At 38.3% G+C, this 18342-nt stretch overlaps 1 long non-coding RNA gene across 1 annotated transcript in view; it reads right to left on the bottom strand.

Moving 5' to 3' along the window:
• Positions 1–16941, bottom strand: part of LOC133252992 (uncharacterized) — a 31085-nt gene extending 14144 nt beyond the window's left edge. The window contains exons 1-2 of the long non-coding RNA XR_009738142.1: positions 16543–16941; positions 15992–16054 (exon numbers count right to left, since the gene is read on the bottom strand). This is a non-coding gene — a long non-coding RNA (uncharacterized LOC133252992). The remainder of the gene's footprint in view (positions 1–15991; positions 16055–16542) is intronic.
• Between the last annotated feature and the right edge of the window lie 1401 nt (positions 16942–18342).

Raw genomic sequence — 18342 nt, 5'->3', positions numbered from 1 at the left:
GTTAATGTGTGTTTTCCTCCTTGTGATCCAAATAGAGAAACATCTACTCTTACAATTGTGTTCATCTGTTTGTCTTCTAAACCCACAAGTCCCATTCATCTCTGAGAGCAATTTGGAGAAAATAGGTAAAAAAAAAATCTATCTGAGCAGGAGCTAAAGGGGACTTGTGTTTGGACTGTATACAATTTCTAAGTTCTCATCTCAAGAACAAATTAAGATCAGATGGGAATAATTTAAGCTATTTATTTATATCATATTTTAAAATAAGGAGCCAGCTAGAAAGGTGGCAGCTTAAAGTCAGCATATTCCCTAATATCCCTTTCTAAAGTAATATTTCTAAAATAAAGTAATATTTCTAAAGTAATATTAACAACTTGAGAAAACAAGGTAATATGAAGTGCTTTACCTCTTAGGGAAGGTAATCTGCCACTCTCTATTAAAAAGTAAAAAAAGCATACCCTCTAACTCAGGAACCCCACTTTGAGTAATGTGGCAGTACATAAAGATTTATGCAGTAGTCCTTTGACTGCTGGTTATTTGTAGTGATTTAAGTATTGTGAAAGAAAATGCTAACCCAAAACACAGTGCATTATATTTGGGTTTACAGACAAAAATTGCCTTTTTAAAATCTACTACAGTAAGAGATATCCAAGTGTATTGCTCATCTAACAGCCCCAAGACAAAATGAGCTTCACTAGATTTTAAGTACAATGGACATTTATGAAAGATTTAATAAGCTTCCTGGTGAACCATTTACATTAGCTGTTACATTTTTAAATCATTATCAATTTTCACAATAACCACTGTTTCATGGCTTATTAATTATCTAACAGTATTCCTAAAATGTTTGAAATAAGAAACCTCTATAAAGAGTGTATACATGTGTACAAAATAAAGTTTAGAGGAAAGTTCTTGCCTTTTTCCTCTTATGTGTTAGGACCTTGAAACAAAGCTTAAATGCACTTTTCTCCCCTAAGAAGTGAGGATGCATTTCTTATGTAATATCTATCCATTACCTGAATAAATTGTGATAGCTACGTAATATGAAATATTACAGTTTTGTTTTTTAAAGTGAGTTTGGATCTATATTCATCACCCCACAGAAAATCCTATGTTATGTAAAGTGAAAAAAGAAACTCGTTGAATTTCTTCAAGAAAGAAAATTTGGGGTATAGCAAAGAAAAATGAAAGCATAGGCCAAAAGAGAATCCAGCATAATAGATACAGAATCTGTAATATTGTAATCCTAATTTTAAAAAATAACCAAAAATTACCTCCATGTAGATATATGAATATATGTGTTTTATATACATACATAAAAATATATATAAAGATATATATGCATATGTATATGTCTATCAAGATATATATATGCATATATATCTTAGTATGGATCACAAAAAGGAACCAAAAAAACATTTATTCTAGGCTATTGAAAGTGAAAGTCACTCAGTCATGTCCAACTCTTTGAGACCCCATGGACTATACAGACCATGGAATTTTCCAGGCCAGAATACTGGAGTGGATAGCCTTTCCCTTCTCCAAGGGATCTTTCCAACCCAGGGATCGAACCCAGGGGTCCCGCATTGCAGGCAGATTCTTTACCAGCTGAGCCACAAGGAAAGCCCATTAATAGTTGGAGAGAGGGGATATCATAAAAGTTTTCTTTATACATCTTTATATTATTTCGTTATCATGATCATAAATTACCCTTACAAATAACAACAGAAGAAACAAAAGTAAAAAAGGAAAATGAAGGGGGAAGGGAGCATAAATGGTGCCAAAAGATTTTTTCAAAGTTTCAAATGCAAATGATTTATTTCCAGTAGCCTATATTTGCCCTTATTTTAGTATTTTCTTCCTTAGGTTAATTCTTTCTACCTTGAATTCATTCAGGATTATTTTTTATAAATTAGATTTATCTAATTTAACAGTTCTCAGCTTTATAAAAAGGATTTATACATATTCATGAATAATCTAGCATTAAATAATGCTGTGTAAAGAGGAAGAACACCAGAGATCAAATTGCCAACATCTGCTGTATCATCAAAAAAGCAAGGGAGTTCCAGAAAAATATCTACTTCTGCTTTATCGACTATGCCAAAGCCTTTGACTATGTGGTTCATAATAAACTGTGGAAAGTTCTGAAAGAGATGGGAATACCAGACCACCTGACCTGCCTCTTGAGGAACCTGTATGCAGGTCAGGAAGCAACAGTTAGAACTGGACATGGAACAACAGACTGGTTCCAAATAGGAAAAGGAGTACGTCAAGGCTGTATATTGTCACCCTGCTTATTTAACTTCTATGCAGAGTACATCATTAGAAACACTGGGCTGGAAGAAGCACAAGCTGGAATCAAGATTGCCGGGAGAAATATCAATAACCTCAGATATGCAGATGACACCACCCTTATGGTAGAAAGTGAAGAGGAACTAAAAAGCCTCTTGATGAAAGTGAAAGAGGAGAGTGACAAAGTTGGCTTAAAGCTCAACATTCAGAAAATGAAGATCATGGCATCTGGTCCCATCACTTCATGGGAAATAGATGGGGAAACAGTGGCTGACTTTATTTTTTGTGGCTCCTAAATCACTGTAGATGGTGATTGCAGCAATGAAATTAAAAGACACTTACTCCTTGGAAGGAAAGTTATCACCAAACTAGACAGCATATTAAAAAGCAGAGACATTACTTTGTCAACAAAGTTCCACCTAGACAAGGCTATAGTTTTTCCAGTAGTCATGTATGGATGTGTGAGTTGGACTATAAAGAATGCTGAGTGCCGAAGAATTGATGCTTTTGAACTGTGGTGTTAGAGAAGACTCCCGAGATTCCCTTGGACTGCAAGGAGATCCAACCAGTCCATCCTAAAGGAGATCAGTCCTGGGTGTTCATTGGAAGGACTGATGCTGAAGCTGAAACTCCAATACTTTGGCCACCTCATGCAAAGAGCTGACTCATTGGAAAAGACCCTGATGCTAGAAAAGATTGAGGGCAAGAGGAGAAGGGATGACAGAGAATGAGATGAGATGGTTGGACGGCATCACTGACTCAATGGACATGAGTTTGGGTAAACTCCAGGAGTTGGTGATGGACAGGGAGGCCTGGCATGCTGCGGTTCATGGGGCTGCAGAGTCGAACACAACTGAAGGACTGAACTGAACTGAAGTTGTAAGCAATCAGTTTACATGTTTCTAATGTGAGAGAGAGAAAAAAAAAAAAAAAAACTTGAAGAATGAATCAGGGGCCATAGCACTTTGATTTCAATACATTCATCTATAATTTGCCAGTGCCTTCAGATCAATCCTTATAGGTATATATTAAGTTGCTGAGATTTATCAGGACTTCCCAGGTGGTGCCGGTGATAAAGAATCTACCTGCCAACGCAGGAGATGCAAGAAAGGCATGTTTGATCCCTGGGTTGGGAAGATCCCTGGGTTGGGAGCAGGAGATGGCAACCCACTCCAGTTTTCTTGCCTGGAAAATTCCAAGGATAGACGAGATACTGAGATTTATCAAGTAAAATCACTCTCCAAAGTTCAAGTAAGTATGTATAAATGTGTCCACTAGTGAAAACATTAAATAACATTTGGGGAGGATTGTAGAGAAAGGTGAGTACTCCCTTAAGTACCATAGCTTAAAAGGGTGCTCTTTGGGAGACTGACCTTGAGAACTGGAATAAAATGATATAAGGACAAAGATGCCCACAACCTTCAGTACCCTACTGTTAAACACCTCCTTTGTCTTTAGGCAGGATCAAGCACAATTCTGACTCCATGGTCTGCTCTGGAAGCCTGAGGCTATGGGGTGCTGGGAAGGGCAGAAAAAGCAACCTTAGTCACAGGCTGTCTGATGACAATGACCTTGGGCCAAAGTACTCAGAACACCTGAGAGGAAATACGTGCTTCTTCCCTGGCTTAATCCTTGCCTGTTGAGTAGAATATACAAGATAATGTGAATATGTAACTTCATGATTTTGATCAAAGGCAGAAGAGCAATTACAGATAAGCATCTCTAGGAGCTCTCTACAACTTCAAGTTGACTCTTTTTACAACTCAAATTCCTCCCCTCATGACCTCCTTCTTCAGGGAACAAATCTTCCCAAAACTCATCCCAAGAACTTTCTTCATGGTGAGCTAACTAGATCACATGTACTTGCTGTCACTCAATCATGTCCGACTCTTTGCAACCCCATGGACTATAGCCCACCAGCCTCCCCGTCCATGATATTTTTCTGACAAGAATACTAGAGTGAGTTGCCATTTCCTCCTCCAGGGGATCTTCCCGACTCAGGGATCAAACCCTCGTCTCTTGCATCTCCTGCACGGGCCAGCAGATTCTCTACCACTCGCCACCTGGGAAGCTCAGATCACATGTAACTCTGCCTTCAATTACTGCTTATGATATTTGCATATGGTTTCATGTATTGGAATCCTATTACCAAAAAGAACCAAGAAAATTGGAGACAAGGAAAGCACAGACAGATTTTTAACTCCACTTGGTCAGATTTCTATCAGGTAAATAAGTCCAGAGCTCTGCCTAGTTTCTCAATATGATGTTAATAATATACCCTTTATTACAGTTCCTTACTCTGATTTATGTAAGATGTTAATTATCCCATCTTCATAAGGTGACAGACATCTTCTTAATCAGGCCCAATTACTGCGTTGAAAAGCATAGTTATGACTACTGATAACTCTGAGATAACTCAAATTATTTCATTGTTCTGTGCTCCCCCACTTTGTAAGGTTTCCATCATTCCTTTACAGAACTGTTTGACTTTGTTGTTTTGGATCACCACTCCAACTCCCAGCTGGGGTAGGTAGGACTTCTCATACTCCTCAAAAGAGATCAGATCTCAGTCACTTATCTCTGATTATTGGGTTTCATCTTGCCCTAATTCCACTTCAAGACCAGTCCCTGTAAAGTGTTCAGTTCCAGACAACTCAGGACATGTCCCAGAGGATCCAGGAAGCATCCCACAGCCACATCAACCTCCATCCTATGTAGGTCAACACTGGTTACCTAAGAAGTGCATAATGGGGATCACTCTGAATGCCCATGGTTGAGTTACAAAAACCACAGAAAGAGCCATTACACCACTCAACACATAACTATTATGAAAGTTACTTGGGATAAATATGGTGGCCTGTTCTAGGCTCCATTTAGTCATTAAAATAAGCTCTTCCATCTGATGAGCAAGACCTATATTCTTAACTCACACTCCCACTCTAATGCCACAAGCTGGAAAGTGCTGGCTAATTTACTTCTTCTTGGTGAGGAGATGCTGGCTTGAGTTTTTGCTTCAAATTTTCATTGACAGCAAACATTATCTTGAGCTCTTTCTCTGCTGGGAAAAGGGTGACGTTGGTTTTGATTTCCTGCCCCATGATTTGTGTCATTTTCCAAGAAAATGTGTGAATATTCACAGCTGACAAACAAACTCGGGTATACGTAAAATCCTTACTCATGTGTGGTTCATACTTTCCTCACCTCTGCAAATGGGGGCTGTCAAAAACAAATTAAGTAATTACAGAGTGTTGCTGCAGCTGTGTGTATCCTTCATTACATTATATGACTGTGGTTAAGGGATGACTCTCTCCTGCCTAGTTTTTAAAATATTTATAATGGAAGGTGGATTGTCAGGGCATGTTCCACTGTTGCCAGAAAAAACAAAAAGTAAATGAAAATGACGTCAATGGCATGGCATGGCTGTGTGTGTGTGTGTGTGTCTATCTGTCTGTCTGTCTGTCTGTGCATCTACACTAAATGTTCTGCTATGCTATAAAAGTTACTCTACTTAACTATTTCTTCTAATTTATATAAAGATGTTCTATTTTCATAAAAATAGAACAAATTTTTAAAAATGGAACAAATTGTCAATTCTCAAAAGACTCGATAAATAAAATATACTTAGTACAAACAGTAGGATTAATTAACCCAAATTTATCATTTCTTTTAAAAATGAGCTATCTCCACTGAAAAATAATATATAATTATAACAAATATTTATCCAAGAAAATAGCACTTTTAATACCTAATAATCTTACAAGATGAGAGGTTGATTTACTTTTTGTTGTTTGAAATATATAAGAGGAGAATAAAAGGTAAAAAGGAATGAAAAATGGTTGATTATTCTAGAATGTCTTGCTTTAAAAATCCTACATTAACCTTTGGACACGGATATCCTCAAAATTCTTAATTTCAGCATTCTAAACTAATAAGAATGAGAGAAGAAAATTTATCATTTAATAATGTGTGTCTACTTTCTTAGAGAAAGTTCTCCATCTCTTGGTGGGCAATTTTCAACAAACTGGATTTTCACAACTGTAAGAATACTTTCACTTAATCTAAATACAAGACAAAAGGCATCTGTATAAAAGAGAAGTTGTTCTACAAGTATTGTGAATTAAATTTATACCAAATTTGTAAGATAATACAGCTTATTTTAAAATATATCACACAAAGAATGTTAGAGTTTCAGTTAGAAGCAACAAAAAAAGGTCAAAATTAAAAGGCAACAAAGAAACGTAAGCATAAACCAAGAAATGGACCATAACCAAATGAATAAAATGTAGCAAAAACAAAAAAAATAAGACATAACCACTCTAGAAAAAAACAGAAAATCCCCATTGTGCCAAATAAACAGAGAAACCAAGGCCAGAGGAGAGAGAGGACCCAACAGCAGCTTCAACTTCAATCACAGACAATAGAGGCTCAGGATTAATGAATGTTTCTACAGGGACCAGAGATAGAATGTCTTCACGGGGCGAGACCTGTAGTTGGACTTCCCAGGTAAGGCATGGAGCCTTGAAGAACTACCTCCTCCATGAAGAGACTAAAGTAACTCCTTCCACCTAACCGTAAAAGCAGTTCAAAAGATTGCCACCTTTCCAGGGCCTTGAGTGAAAAACAAATCAACTGTGAGAAATCAAAATGCAAGGTACCCATTAACACAGACGTAGGGTTTAAGTGTGTAACACCCACATGATTAAGACACCACAAACCATGCAATTGATATGAACATAAAAATTGTTGCTATAAAAAGCACTTTTCGCATCCTAAAAAATGTGAAATCATTCTTTGGGAATACCTTAAAAATAAGGATTTAAGAAAATTCCAGGAAAGTGGGGGTGGAATGGAGGTGGGGAAATTACCATAGCTGAAAATCATTTATAAGTTCAGTGAGAAATCAAGACACAATAGAAGAGATTAAGAAAATGCAGTCAATAGGAAAATTAAGCACTCCCAAAATATAGATTATATACAGTATGAAAGGGACTACAAGGAAGTATAATAAGATACTTAAAGGAGATAATGAAGGAACAAAAACCATAAGGAAAAGCTTAGAAACAGAAAATGAACAGACCAACTTAAAAAAAAAAATTATATATATATATATATATATGTGACTTACAACATCTAGAAAAGAAGGGCAAACTCTTTGAAGTTAAAAACAAAAATATCCACACCCAGATATGTTATAGAAAACTTTCCAAATTTCAATTATAAAGGAATAAGAAAGTAAAGACAAGTTATCTATAAATAAATGGTGATTAGAATGACAGTAGACTTCTTATTAGCAATCATGATTCCAGAAGGCAATGAGACATCTTGAAGCAATGAGGGAAAATAACCCAAGCAGAGGATACACATGGCTTCCCTGGTGGCTCAGTGGTAAAGAATCTGCCTGCAGTGCAGGAGATGCAGGTTCAATCCCTGGGTGGGAAGATCCCCTGGAGGAGGGCATGGCTACCCACTCCAGTTTTCTTGCCCGGAGAATCCCTATGGACAGAGGAGCCTGGCGGGCTATAGCCCATAGGGTCATACAGAGTCGAACACAACTGAAGCGACTAAGCAGCAGCAGCAGCAGAGGATACACAGAGCTAAACTATATAGACGTGATGGTGAAATGAAAACATTTTTAGATTTTTAAATTGAAAAAGTTTACTGCCCAGTTTTTCCGAGAAATGACTATTAGATTGAACCACATGAAATGTCTGATATTCAGCCATTTTTGATGCACAAAAATGTCAACGTCTTATGATTCAACTAAAAGACATGTGCTTTAAGGAGAAGAAAAGTGAAGCATTGATGAGCAGTTATTTGTAAATCTAAACAAACATTGACTAATAAGGGTGGCTCAGTGCAAAGAATATATCTGCAGTGCAGGAGACTCAAGTTCCATCCCTGGGTCGGGAAGATCCCCTGGAGAAGGAAATAGCAACCCACTCCACTATTCTTGCCTGGGAAATCCCAAGGACGGAGGAACCTGGTGGGCTACAGTCCATGGGGTCGCAAAAGAGTTGCACAGGACTTAGTTACTAAACAACAATAAATAAAAATATTATTTAAAAAATAATAAAATAACCATGAAAGTTGGAATGAGAGGAGAAAGCTAATATGTATCTAAGGGTATGAGCATAAAGCTACTAATTAATATTAAATCATATTAAGTCATGTGTTGATGTTAAGATGTTTTAAGATCGACTCTTTAAAGGTCAGAAATAAAATATAGAACTTCCAAATTGGTAGTTGGAATGGGGGATAGGAATACAGAAAACTCAGTCTTTCCAAGATAAGTTAGGAAAAGAAAGTGAAGTTGGTCAGTCATGTCCAACTCTTTGTGACCCTATGGGCTATAGCCCACCAGGCTTCTCTGTCCATGGGAATACTCCAGGCAAGAATACTGAAGTGGGTTGCCATTTCCTTCTCCTGAGAATCTTCCCAATCGAGAGATCAAACCTAGTCCCCCACATTGCAGGCAGACTCTTTACCCTCTGAGCCACCAGGAGAGCCCCAAGTTAGGAAAGCAGAAAGTGAAAGCAAAAATAAAAGCCATGAGATATAGACACATAAGCACAATGTTCTAGTAATCAAAGCAACTGTGTAATGAAACAAATAACCCTATAAGGGAGAAGATTCCCAGGCAAGATTTTAAAGAACAGACCAGCAAAACCAGCTATGTGCTTTATATAAACATATCTACAATGGCTCAAAAATGTCAAGAATAAATTAATAAGAGGATGAAAGAAGATACACTAGGCAAATACTTAGAAAGAAGAGGAAGATGAGGATGAGGAAGAAGAGGAGGAGAGGAGAAGGAAAGAGAAGGAAGAACAGGTAAAGGGAAAGAAAGGGGAGGAGAGAGGGAGAGAAGGTGGAAAGGAGAGGGGACCAGGGCAGGAAGAAACCAGTATAACAATATCAGACAGAGACTAACATCAAAAAAGATATGATTTCACAGGAAAAGTCTTTGAAAGTGAAAGTGTTAGTCTCTCAGTCGCGACTTGTTGCGACCCCATGGACTGTAGCTCACCAGGCTCCTCTATCCATGGAACTCTCCAGGCAAGAATATGGGAGTGGGTTGCCATTACTTTCTCCAAAGAAAGTCTTTATGTAATGATAAAAAGAACAATACACCAAGAAAATACACTTGCTTTAAATTTGTATGCACCTAACCCAGTAGTCACAAAACATGTTAAATAAATATTAATAGTCTTGAAGAAATACTGACTGAAATTAAGACCACATTTTATTTCTTCTGTTTACAAAAATATTTTCCACTATCAATTAGTTTTAATTATGTATTAGCTTGTTCATTGAAAAAGATGTTGGTGACAATTATGTCCTCAACTAGAAATTAATGGTGCACAAAACAATGTCCCTGTCCTCATGGAGCTTAAATTCCAGTGAGCAGAAACATTTATTTAAAAGTAAAATTTGAAAACACATGGCTCACATGCGAGAAATTATATCTAAAAGAATACATAGTGCTCAAATTACTTATTCAGTCATATTGCCCAATATCTAAATGGTTCTCTGATAATAAATCAGATATCGTTAAGAGATTTGTTAATGTTTTAAGAGCTTCACTTTGTTCAATGAGTTTCATATGTTTGTTCACATATTTGCTTCTCACTTTTATTGAACATGTTTACAAGGATGATACCCCACAAGATGAAAAGTAAAAGACAGTAAGAATTATCTAATGTTAAATATACAAACCATTTAAAAAAATAAGATATTACTGCCAAACTGTGTTTGTAGCCAAACAATAATGGTTATAAAAATAATTGTTGTTGTTGTTGTTGTTCAGTCGCTCAGTCATGTCCAACTCTTTGCGACCACATGGACTGCAACATGCCAGGCTTCCCTGTCCTTCACCTCTCCCGGAGCTTGCTCAAACTCATGTCCATGGAGTCAGTGATGCTATTCAACCATCTCATCCTCTGTTGTCCCCCTCTCCTCCTGCCTTCAACCTTTCCCAGCATCAGGGACTTTTCCAATGAGTCAGCTCTTTGCATCAGGTGTCCAAAGTATTAGAGCTTCAACATCAGTCCTTCCAATGAACACCCAGGACTGATCTCCTTTAGGATGGACTGGTTGGATCTCCTTGCAGTCCAAGGGAATCTTGGGAAAACACCACAGTTTGAAAGCATCAATTCTTTGGCTCTCAGCCTTCTTTATGGTCCACATTTCACATCCATACACGACGACTGGAAAAATCATAGCTTTGACTATATGGACCTTTGCTGGCAAAGAAATATCTCTGCTTTTTAATATACTATCTAGATTTGTTATAGCTTTTCTACCAAAGAGCAAGTGTCTTTTAATTTTATGGCTGCAGTCACCATCTGCAGTGTGTTAGAGCCCAAAAAATTAAAGTCTGTCACTGTTTCCATTGTTTTCATAATTACCAACTTGTTACATGAGAAATGTAGCTAAGATCCACTACAGTTACATGGTTTAGGAAGTATAAATAGCAACACAGCGCTGTAGGACACTTTCATCATTTGCTTTATTCTCCTAATGTGAAAAGCATAGATCCATTTACAGTTCTTCTTTGTACATGTGTGTGTGTTTCCATTGAATCATATATTAAGATGATATAAGAATGTAAATACTTAAATCTTCATGAAGCATATCTCTTTTCATTAACTGCCAAAGTATACCTAATATATTCCAAAAGAACAAATTACAGCATAAGTTTTTTAGATATGGTCAAAACATAGTTGGCATAAGCTACCAAAAGAAAGGTAGTCAAGCGGCAAGGGATATTTAATTTACATCCTGAAATATTTACAGAAACTATCAAGTATTGATGATGATTGACAAAATGACACAAATAACCTCTGCTGTAAATAACATGAATAGTTTTAGCTAGTATAAACACAGTTGTAACAATCAGAATGAAAAAAAGTCCTGAGATTACATCTGGTTCCCCAAAAAACAACTTGATATGAAAAAAAGAAGTTTCCATATGCTTAGAAAGCTTACCTTGAATAGAAATGAACATTTCAAATTAACCTGGCATTTATGGAGCCCCATTTCTCTGTACATGCATGTTAAGTCACTTCAGTTGTGTCTGACTGTTTGCTATCCTATGGACTGTAGCCTGCCGGGCTCCTCTGTCCATGGGATTTTCCAGGCAAGAATATTGTAGTGGGTTGCTGTGCTCTCCTCCAGGGGATCTTCCCGACCCAGGGATCAAAGCCACATTTCTTACATTTCTTGCAATGGCAAGCTGATTCTTTACCACCTGGGAAGCCCCTATTTTGCTGTATGAATGATTATTTGTAATCTCTGCATTAGTGATCATTTCTAAAAGCTATGTTTTCCTCATCACCGTTGATGAGGTCAAGTAATAGAGAGTTAAATCCGAGAATCTATGTCCACAGATGGTCCTGCATTTGATTGAAAGAAGCTTTCCTTGGATTTCATTTTCTGGTCATCACGCACTGGAATGAGTCATGATGCTTTTGCCTATTTTATCCAGCCAGGTCCACCCAGAATCTCTATGTGTGAGTTACTTAACTTGTACCAATTCTGAGGAAGAGGGAAATGCCAGGTCTGCCATTACCTGAAGTTTTCTGTGCATTCCTTGAGCCACTGAGTTTCCCTTTTTGTGTCTTCTAGGAGGAAGTGGTGCAGAGAGAGAGGTGGTGAAGCCCAAGTTCTGCCAAGGTGAAGAGTGTGACAGAAGATCCCTGCATAAAGTTGAGGCCCCACAGGGTATCACCTACCTAGTGAAACTGAAAAAGAGCTAAACTCCACCACACAGGAAGAGGACAGCATGTAAACCTGCCCACCCCATCTTTGAAGCTAAGGAAAGGGAGAGTAGGGAAAACTCTCCTGGCAGTGAGACTCACTAGGTGGTCCTCAGTGGCGTTTGCAGTACCAATTCTTAGTGCTTTAGACAGTCCAAAGAATCTTAAGTGGAGGAGTCAGCTTAAAGTAGTTGCATAAGGAATTACTAGTGAGAATAAAGAAGAAATTATATTTAAAAGGATAAGATTTTTCAGAATTGCTGACAGATAACAGTCTTCAGATCATGGTGTTCAGTGAAACCCAAGAAAACACACACTAGACACATCACTGAACAATGTCAGAGATGAAAAGAATTTTTAAAAACAGCCACAGCAGGTAGATAGATCTACAGAGAATTGGCATTAGGATTGATGACTGACTTCTTGATATCCAGCCACTGGAAGTCAGAATAAAAGCCACTGAAAGAAAGAAAATAACCAGCAAACTGGAACTCTATATCCAGTAAATATCCTTTTCAAATAATAATGGTAGAATCTAGGTAGGTATATGGGTATTCACTACAACACTCTTTCAACTTTGCTATATGTTTGAAAATCTTCATTATAAAATGCTAGAAAAATACTTTTCAAGAATGAGTTACAATAAAGATATTTTCAGAAAACTGAAACATTATAAGGACTATACTTCAGACAAGAGAAATGTCTAACATCAAAAGGATTTAATGTAAAAACAAATGGTGAGCAGAGATATTGTAGTAGTAAATAGGCAAATAAATTTTTAAAATTCTCTGTCTAAACCAATGATAATACTCTGGTTTGTGGCAGAAAACATTCTAGAGATAAAATACAACTGCAGTAGTATATAAAGGGGAAGGAGAATGGAGTTTAAGCATTCTGAGGTCTCTTTTATCAGAGAACAATAAGGATACTGATTAACTTAAACTTTGATAAGCATATACATGAAAGTAGCTTTGATAGTGACATAAAAATAGAGAAGGCATAACTTGCAAACAAAAACAGAAAAAAATTCAAAGACAAACACCCATGTCATTGCAGATGGAATTATTTCATTCTTTCTTATGATTGAGTAATAGTCCATTGTGTTCCATTCCAATATACATATACCATATTTTCTTTATCCATTCATTCAAATAACCAGATGATGGACATTTAGGTTGCATCCATGTCTTGACTATTGTAAACAGTCCTGCAACGAACATTAGGATGCACATATCTATATCTTTACAAATTATGTTTTTCTCCAGATATATGCCCAAGAGTGGGATCACAGGATCACATGGGGGCTATATTTTTACTTTTTCAAGGAAACTGCCTACTGTTCTCCATCAGATCAGATCAGTCGCTCAGTCACGTCCGACTCTTTGCAACCCCATGAATAGCAGCACGCCAGGCCTCCCTGTCCATCACCAACTCCCGGAGTTCACCCAGACTCACGTCCATCGAGTCAGTGATGCCATCCAGCCATCTCATCCTCTGTTGTCCCCTTCTCCTCCTACCCCCAATCCCTCCCAGCATCAGAGTCTTTTCCAATGAGTCAACTCTTCGCATGAGGTGGCCAAAGTACTGGAGTTTCAGCTTCAGCATCATTTCTTCCAAAGAAATCCCAGGGCTGATCTCCTTCAGAATGGACTGGTTGGATCTCCTTGCAGTCCAAGGGATTCTCAAGAGTCTTCTCCAACACCAGAGTTCAAAAGCATCAATTCTTCGGCGCTCAGCCTTCTTCACAGTCCAACTCTCACATCCATACATGACCACAGGAAAAACCATAGCCTTGACTAGACGGATCTTTGTTGGCAAAGTAATGTCTCTGCTTTTGAATATGCTATCTAGGTTGGTCGTAACTTTCCTTCCAAGGAGTAAGCGTCTTTTAATTTCATGGCTGAAGTCACCATCTGCAGTGATTTGGGACCCCAAAAACATAAAGTCAGCCACTGTTTCCACTGTTTCCCCATCTATTTCCCATGAAGTGATGGGACCAGATGCCATGATCTTTGTTTTCTGAATGTTGAGCTTTAAGCCAACTTTGTCACTCTCCACTTTCGCTTTCATCAAGAGGCTTTTGAGTTCCTCTTCACTTTCTGCCATAAGGGTGGTGTCATCTGTATATCTAAGGTTATTGAGATTTCTCCCGGCAATCTTGATTCCAGCTTGTGTTTCTTCCAGTCAAGCGTTTCTCATGATGTACTCTGCATAGAAGTTAAATAAGCAGGGTGACAATATACAGCCTTGACATACTCCTTTTCCTATTTGGAACCAGTCTGTTGTGCCATGTCCAGTTCTAACTGTTGCTTGTTGACCTGCGTACAAATTTCTCAAGAGGCAGATCAGGTGGTCTGGTATTCCCATCTCTTTCAGAATTTTCCACAGTGTATTGTGGTCCACACAGTCAAAGGCTTTGGCATAGTCAATAAAGCAGAAATAGATGTTTTTCTAGAACTCTCTTGCTTTTTCCATGATCCAGCGGATGTTGGCAATTTGATCTCTGGTTCCTCTGCCTTTTCTAAAACCAGCTTGAACATCAGGAGGCTCACGGTTCACATATTGCTGAAGCCTGGCTTGGAGAATTTTGAGCATTTCTTTACTAGCATGTGAGATGAGTGCAATTGTGTGGTAGTTTGAGCATTCTTTGGCATTGCCTTTCTTTGGGATTGCAATAAAAACGGACCTTTTCCAGTCCTGTGGCCACTGCTGAGTTTTCCAAATTTGCTGGCATATTGAGTGCAGCATATTCACAGCATCATCTTTCAGGATTTGGAATAGCTCAACTGGAATCCCATCACCTCCACTAGCTTTGTTCGTAGTGATGCTTTCTAAGGCCCACTTGACTTCACATTCCAGGATGTCTGGCTCTAGGTCAGTGACCACACCATTGTGATTATCTGGGTCATGAATATCTTTTTTGTACAGTTCTTCTGTGTATTCTTGCCATCTCTTCTTAATATCTTCTGCTTCTGTTAGGTCCATACCATTTCTGTCCTTTATCGAGCTCATCTTTGCATTAAATGTTCCTTTGGTATCTCTGATTTTCTTGAAGAGATCCCTAGTCTTTCCCATTCTGTTGTTTTCCTCTATTTCTTTGCATTGATCTCAGAGTAGAATGATGAATTTCCTTCACCGAACTGAAACTCCCAAGTCGCCAGTAATGACTCTTTAGACATGGTAACTCTGTTTTTAATCCTCACTCTCTACAACCCTCTGCCTTTATTTCCCTTTGACACAAGACATACCTGGAGTCCTCACAAAATATGGTCCCTCATTCTGAGTGCTCTGTCCCAGTTCTTCCACCTCTGTTATAATAACCTTAACCTCTAATATTCTGTCCTTCTCCAATCCTATTCCACTTCAGCAACCCTCAAAACTGAACTTTTCCAGGAATTTTTTTGGTGACTCAGTGCTTTCACTGCCTGGGCCTCGGTTCAATCCCTGATCAGAGAACTAAGATCCCACAAGTCATGCGGCATGGCCAAAAAAAGAAAAAACAAGCAAACAAACACCTTAACTTTTCCATCACAATCCTGGTGCTGGGGATTAGACAGATTAGACAGACCCAGATCCCTTCTTGATCTCTAAGCCAACTGCAGTATTGAGTAAAACTGCTTTAAAGGATAAAGCTGCTTTCCAAATTCTTATATATTTAAGATATTTTCTGAATACAGTAGCCAAAGACATTTGTAATGATTTTGTCACTACAGCTATACTTTAAGAATAGTCAACAGTTAGTCTATCTCACAAAGCATGTCACATGAGACTGATTAGTGATTAACCAAGCAGTAAACTGGAATTCTTGCAAGCATACTGACCCGAAACAAGCAGAGGGCAGATTCTGACCTGGTAGGAGAAAGAAATGGGAGAGGGGCAGTGGCTAAAGGTGATGATGAGAAAGAACCAAGGAGAAGGAGAACAAAACAGAGTCTACTTACTTTTTAACCTGGATCAACTCGGAAAATGTTAACATATTATTGGAGTGGAACATTTACCAAAACCTGTCAAAAGGGAAGGAGAAAATAAGTTGATCCCCAAAAGTACAAATCCCTTTTCTTTAAAGGGTAGAGGACAGAATTACTGATTAGTATTGAATTTCCATATTTTTTTCTCTGAAATACTTTTAGCCAAATGAGAAAGGCCTTAACTCTCATGTAGAAGACCAGGATCCTAGGTCAAAAGAGCTTCTTTTCAGCCACAAGTATTAATTCACCTTCTAGCTGGATTCAGAGAGACAGCATAAACCGGCGGGGGGCGGGGGGGGTGGGGAAGCTAAATTAAAAGGAGAGATTTAAACACCTGCTCAAGAAATACAAGAGATATCACAAGACAAAAAGCCAATGTCAAAAGCATAAGATCCCCAAGAAATGCTAAAAAAAAAAAAAAAAAAAAAAGATGGACTGATAATACTATTACTAAATTCATTTCCATGCTGAAAGGTAAGTGAAGGGAAAGAAAAGACCTCACATGAACTCCTCTGAATAAGTACCTGGAAACTTGGAGAATTTGATGGAGAAAGAATGAGCAAAATGTTGCATAAACAGACAGCTTCAGAAGGGGGTGAGCTGGCAAGCGGGGGGTGCTGCCTCATTTGCTCAGCCCACCGCCCTGTTGCTAGGGGAGAATAACACTGTGGGAGTGAGTCAGGCAAGAAAGAAGAGAACAGGAGGCGTCCTATCTCTGCTAAGTCAGCTGTGGAGATAAAGTAGCACAGACACTGGAGACTCACGGAATGGAAGCTGATGAGCCAGAGGGGAAGAATGCATCCTAGCTCCCAGTCAGCAGCCACATCAAAGATTTCAAGGATTAGCAAAAATGCCCAACCCATTACGCAAGCAATCCTGGATACCCAGAATCTAATCTGGTTGATGAGTTTAATCAGGCCAGTTTTTTGTGGACTTGGTACAAAATGCTCAAATGACTTTTCACCAGGGAAGCAAAACAAAAACAGTCTTCATAAAGCACCATCCTCAGCATTCTCCAATGGTAATAAAATGATTCTATATATCTGCTAATTCCTGAATATAAAATCGAGATCACCAAAGACCAAATCATAGTCCCAGACTCCTTTCTCTCTAGATGAAATGAAGTCTTGTTTATCTAGGCTATTTGAGGAGTATCCAACCTATGCACTTATTTGCAATCCCAGAAATCAAAGGATAGGTACACTGCACCCTCTACTGGCTCTGCGACTGCTGTTCAGTTCAGTTCAGTTCAGTCACTCAGTCGCTCCCACTCTTCGCGACCCCATGGACTGCAGCACACCAGGCTTCCCTGTCCATCACCAACTCCCGGAGCCTGCTCAAACTCATGTCCATTGAGTCGGTGATGCCATCCAACCATCTCATCCTCTGTCGTCCCCATCTCCTCCAGCCTTCAATCTTTCCCAGCATCAGGGTCTTTTCAAATGAGTCAGCTCTTCACATCAGGTGGCCAAAGTATTGGAGTTTCAGCTTCAACCTCAGTCCTTCTAATGAATATTCAGGATTGACTTTCTTTAGGATTGACTGATTTGATCTCCTTGCAGTCCAAGGGACTCCCAAGAGTCTTCTCCAACACCACAGTTCAAAAGCATCAATTCTTTGGTGCTCATCTTTCTTTATAGTCCAACTCTCACATCCATACATGACTACTGGAAAAACCATAGTTTTGACTAGACAAATCTTTGTCGGCAAAGTCAGCAAAGCAATTGCAATTAAAGAGAAATTTAACCTCAACTTTCAGCCTTTAGCTAGATTCCTTTCTCCAGTGGCCAAGAAATTGAAGGATGAAGCAAATTACTTTAAGGTTAACTTTAAGTTAACCTTAACCAAAGATTTATACAACATAAAATCTATAAATATACAAGATTTATCTCATTAAAGAGCTAACATAAAAATGTTCAAACCCTTAAAAATAAACTCTATTCATGTATTTTTGCTGATATTTGCTGGAATTATTGAAGTTTTCTGCTTCTGATGACCCTGGAGAGTCAAGGACTAGAAAGTGAATTAAAGAAAGGAAAGTAATAGAGCCGTTTCAGATGTTTCAAAGCAATGTTCCCACATATTTCTTATTATCTCTCTTCTCAATATTTGCAGAACTTTTGTCACCCCATTTCTATCACTGAAATGTACAGACACAAAAGTATCTACCTTCAATTTCTCTGAACTCCCAGAAAAGAATTCAGAGTAGAGATTTTTAAGTAAAAGTGAAAATTTTGCAGTGTCCCTAATAATTGAAAAAGAATAGGCTATTTCCCTCTTATCAATTACCTAGCAAATAGTCCAAAGGTAATGTTTCAGAATGT

Source organism: Bos javanicus, chromosome 8, assembly GCF_032452875.1.
Source record: "Bos javanicus breed banteng chromosome 8, ARS-OSU_banteng_1.0, whole genome shotgun sequence".
Classification (NCBI taxonomy): Eukaryota; Metazoa; Chordata; class Mammalia; order Artiodactyla; family Bovidae; genus Bos; species Bos javanicus.
The sequence above is the reverse complement of the archived record's forward strand: the minus strand, read 5'-3'. Positions and strand labels throughout refer to the sequence as shown.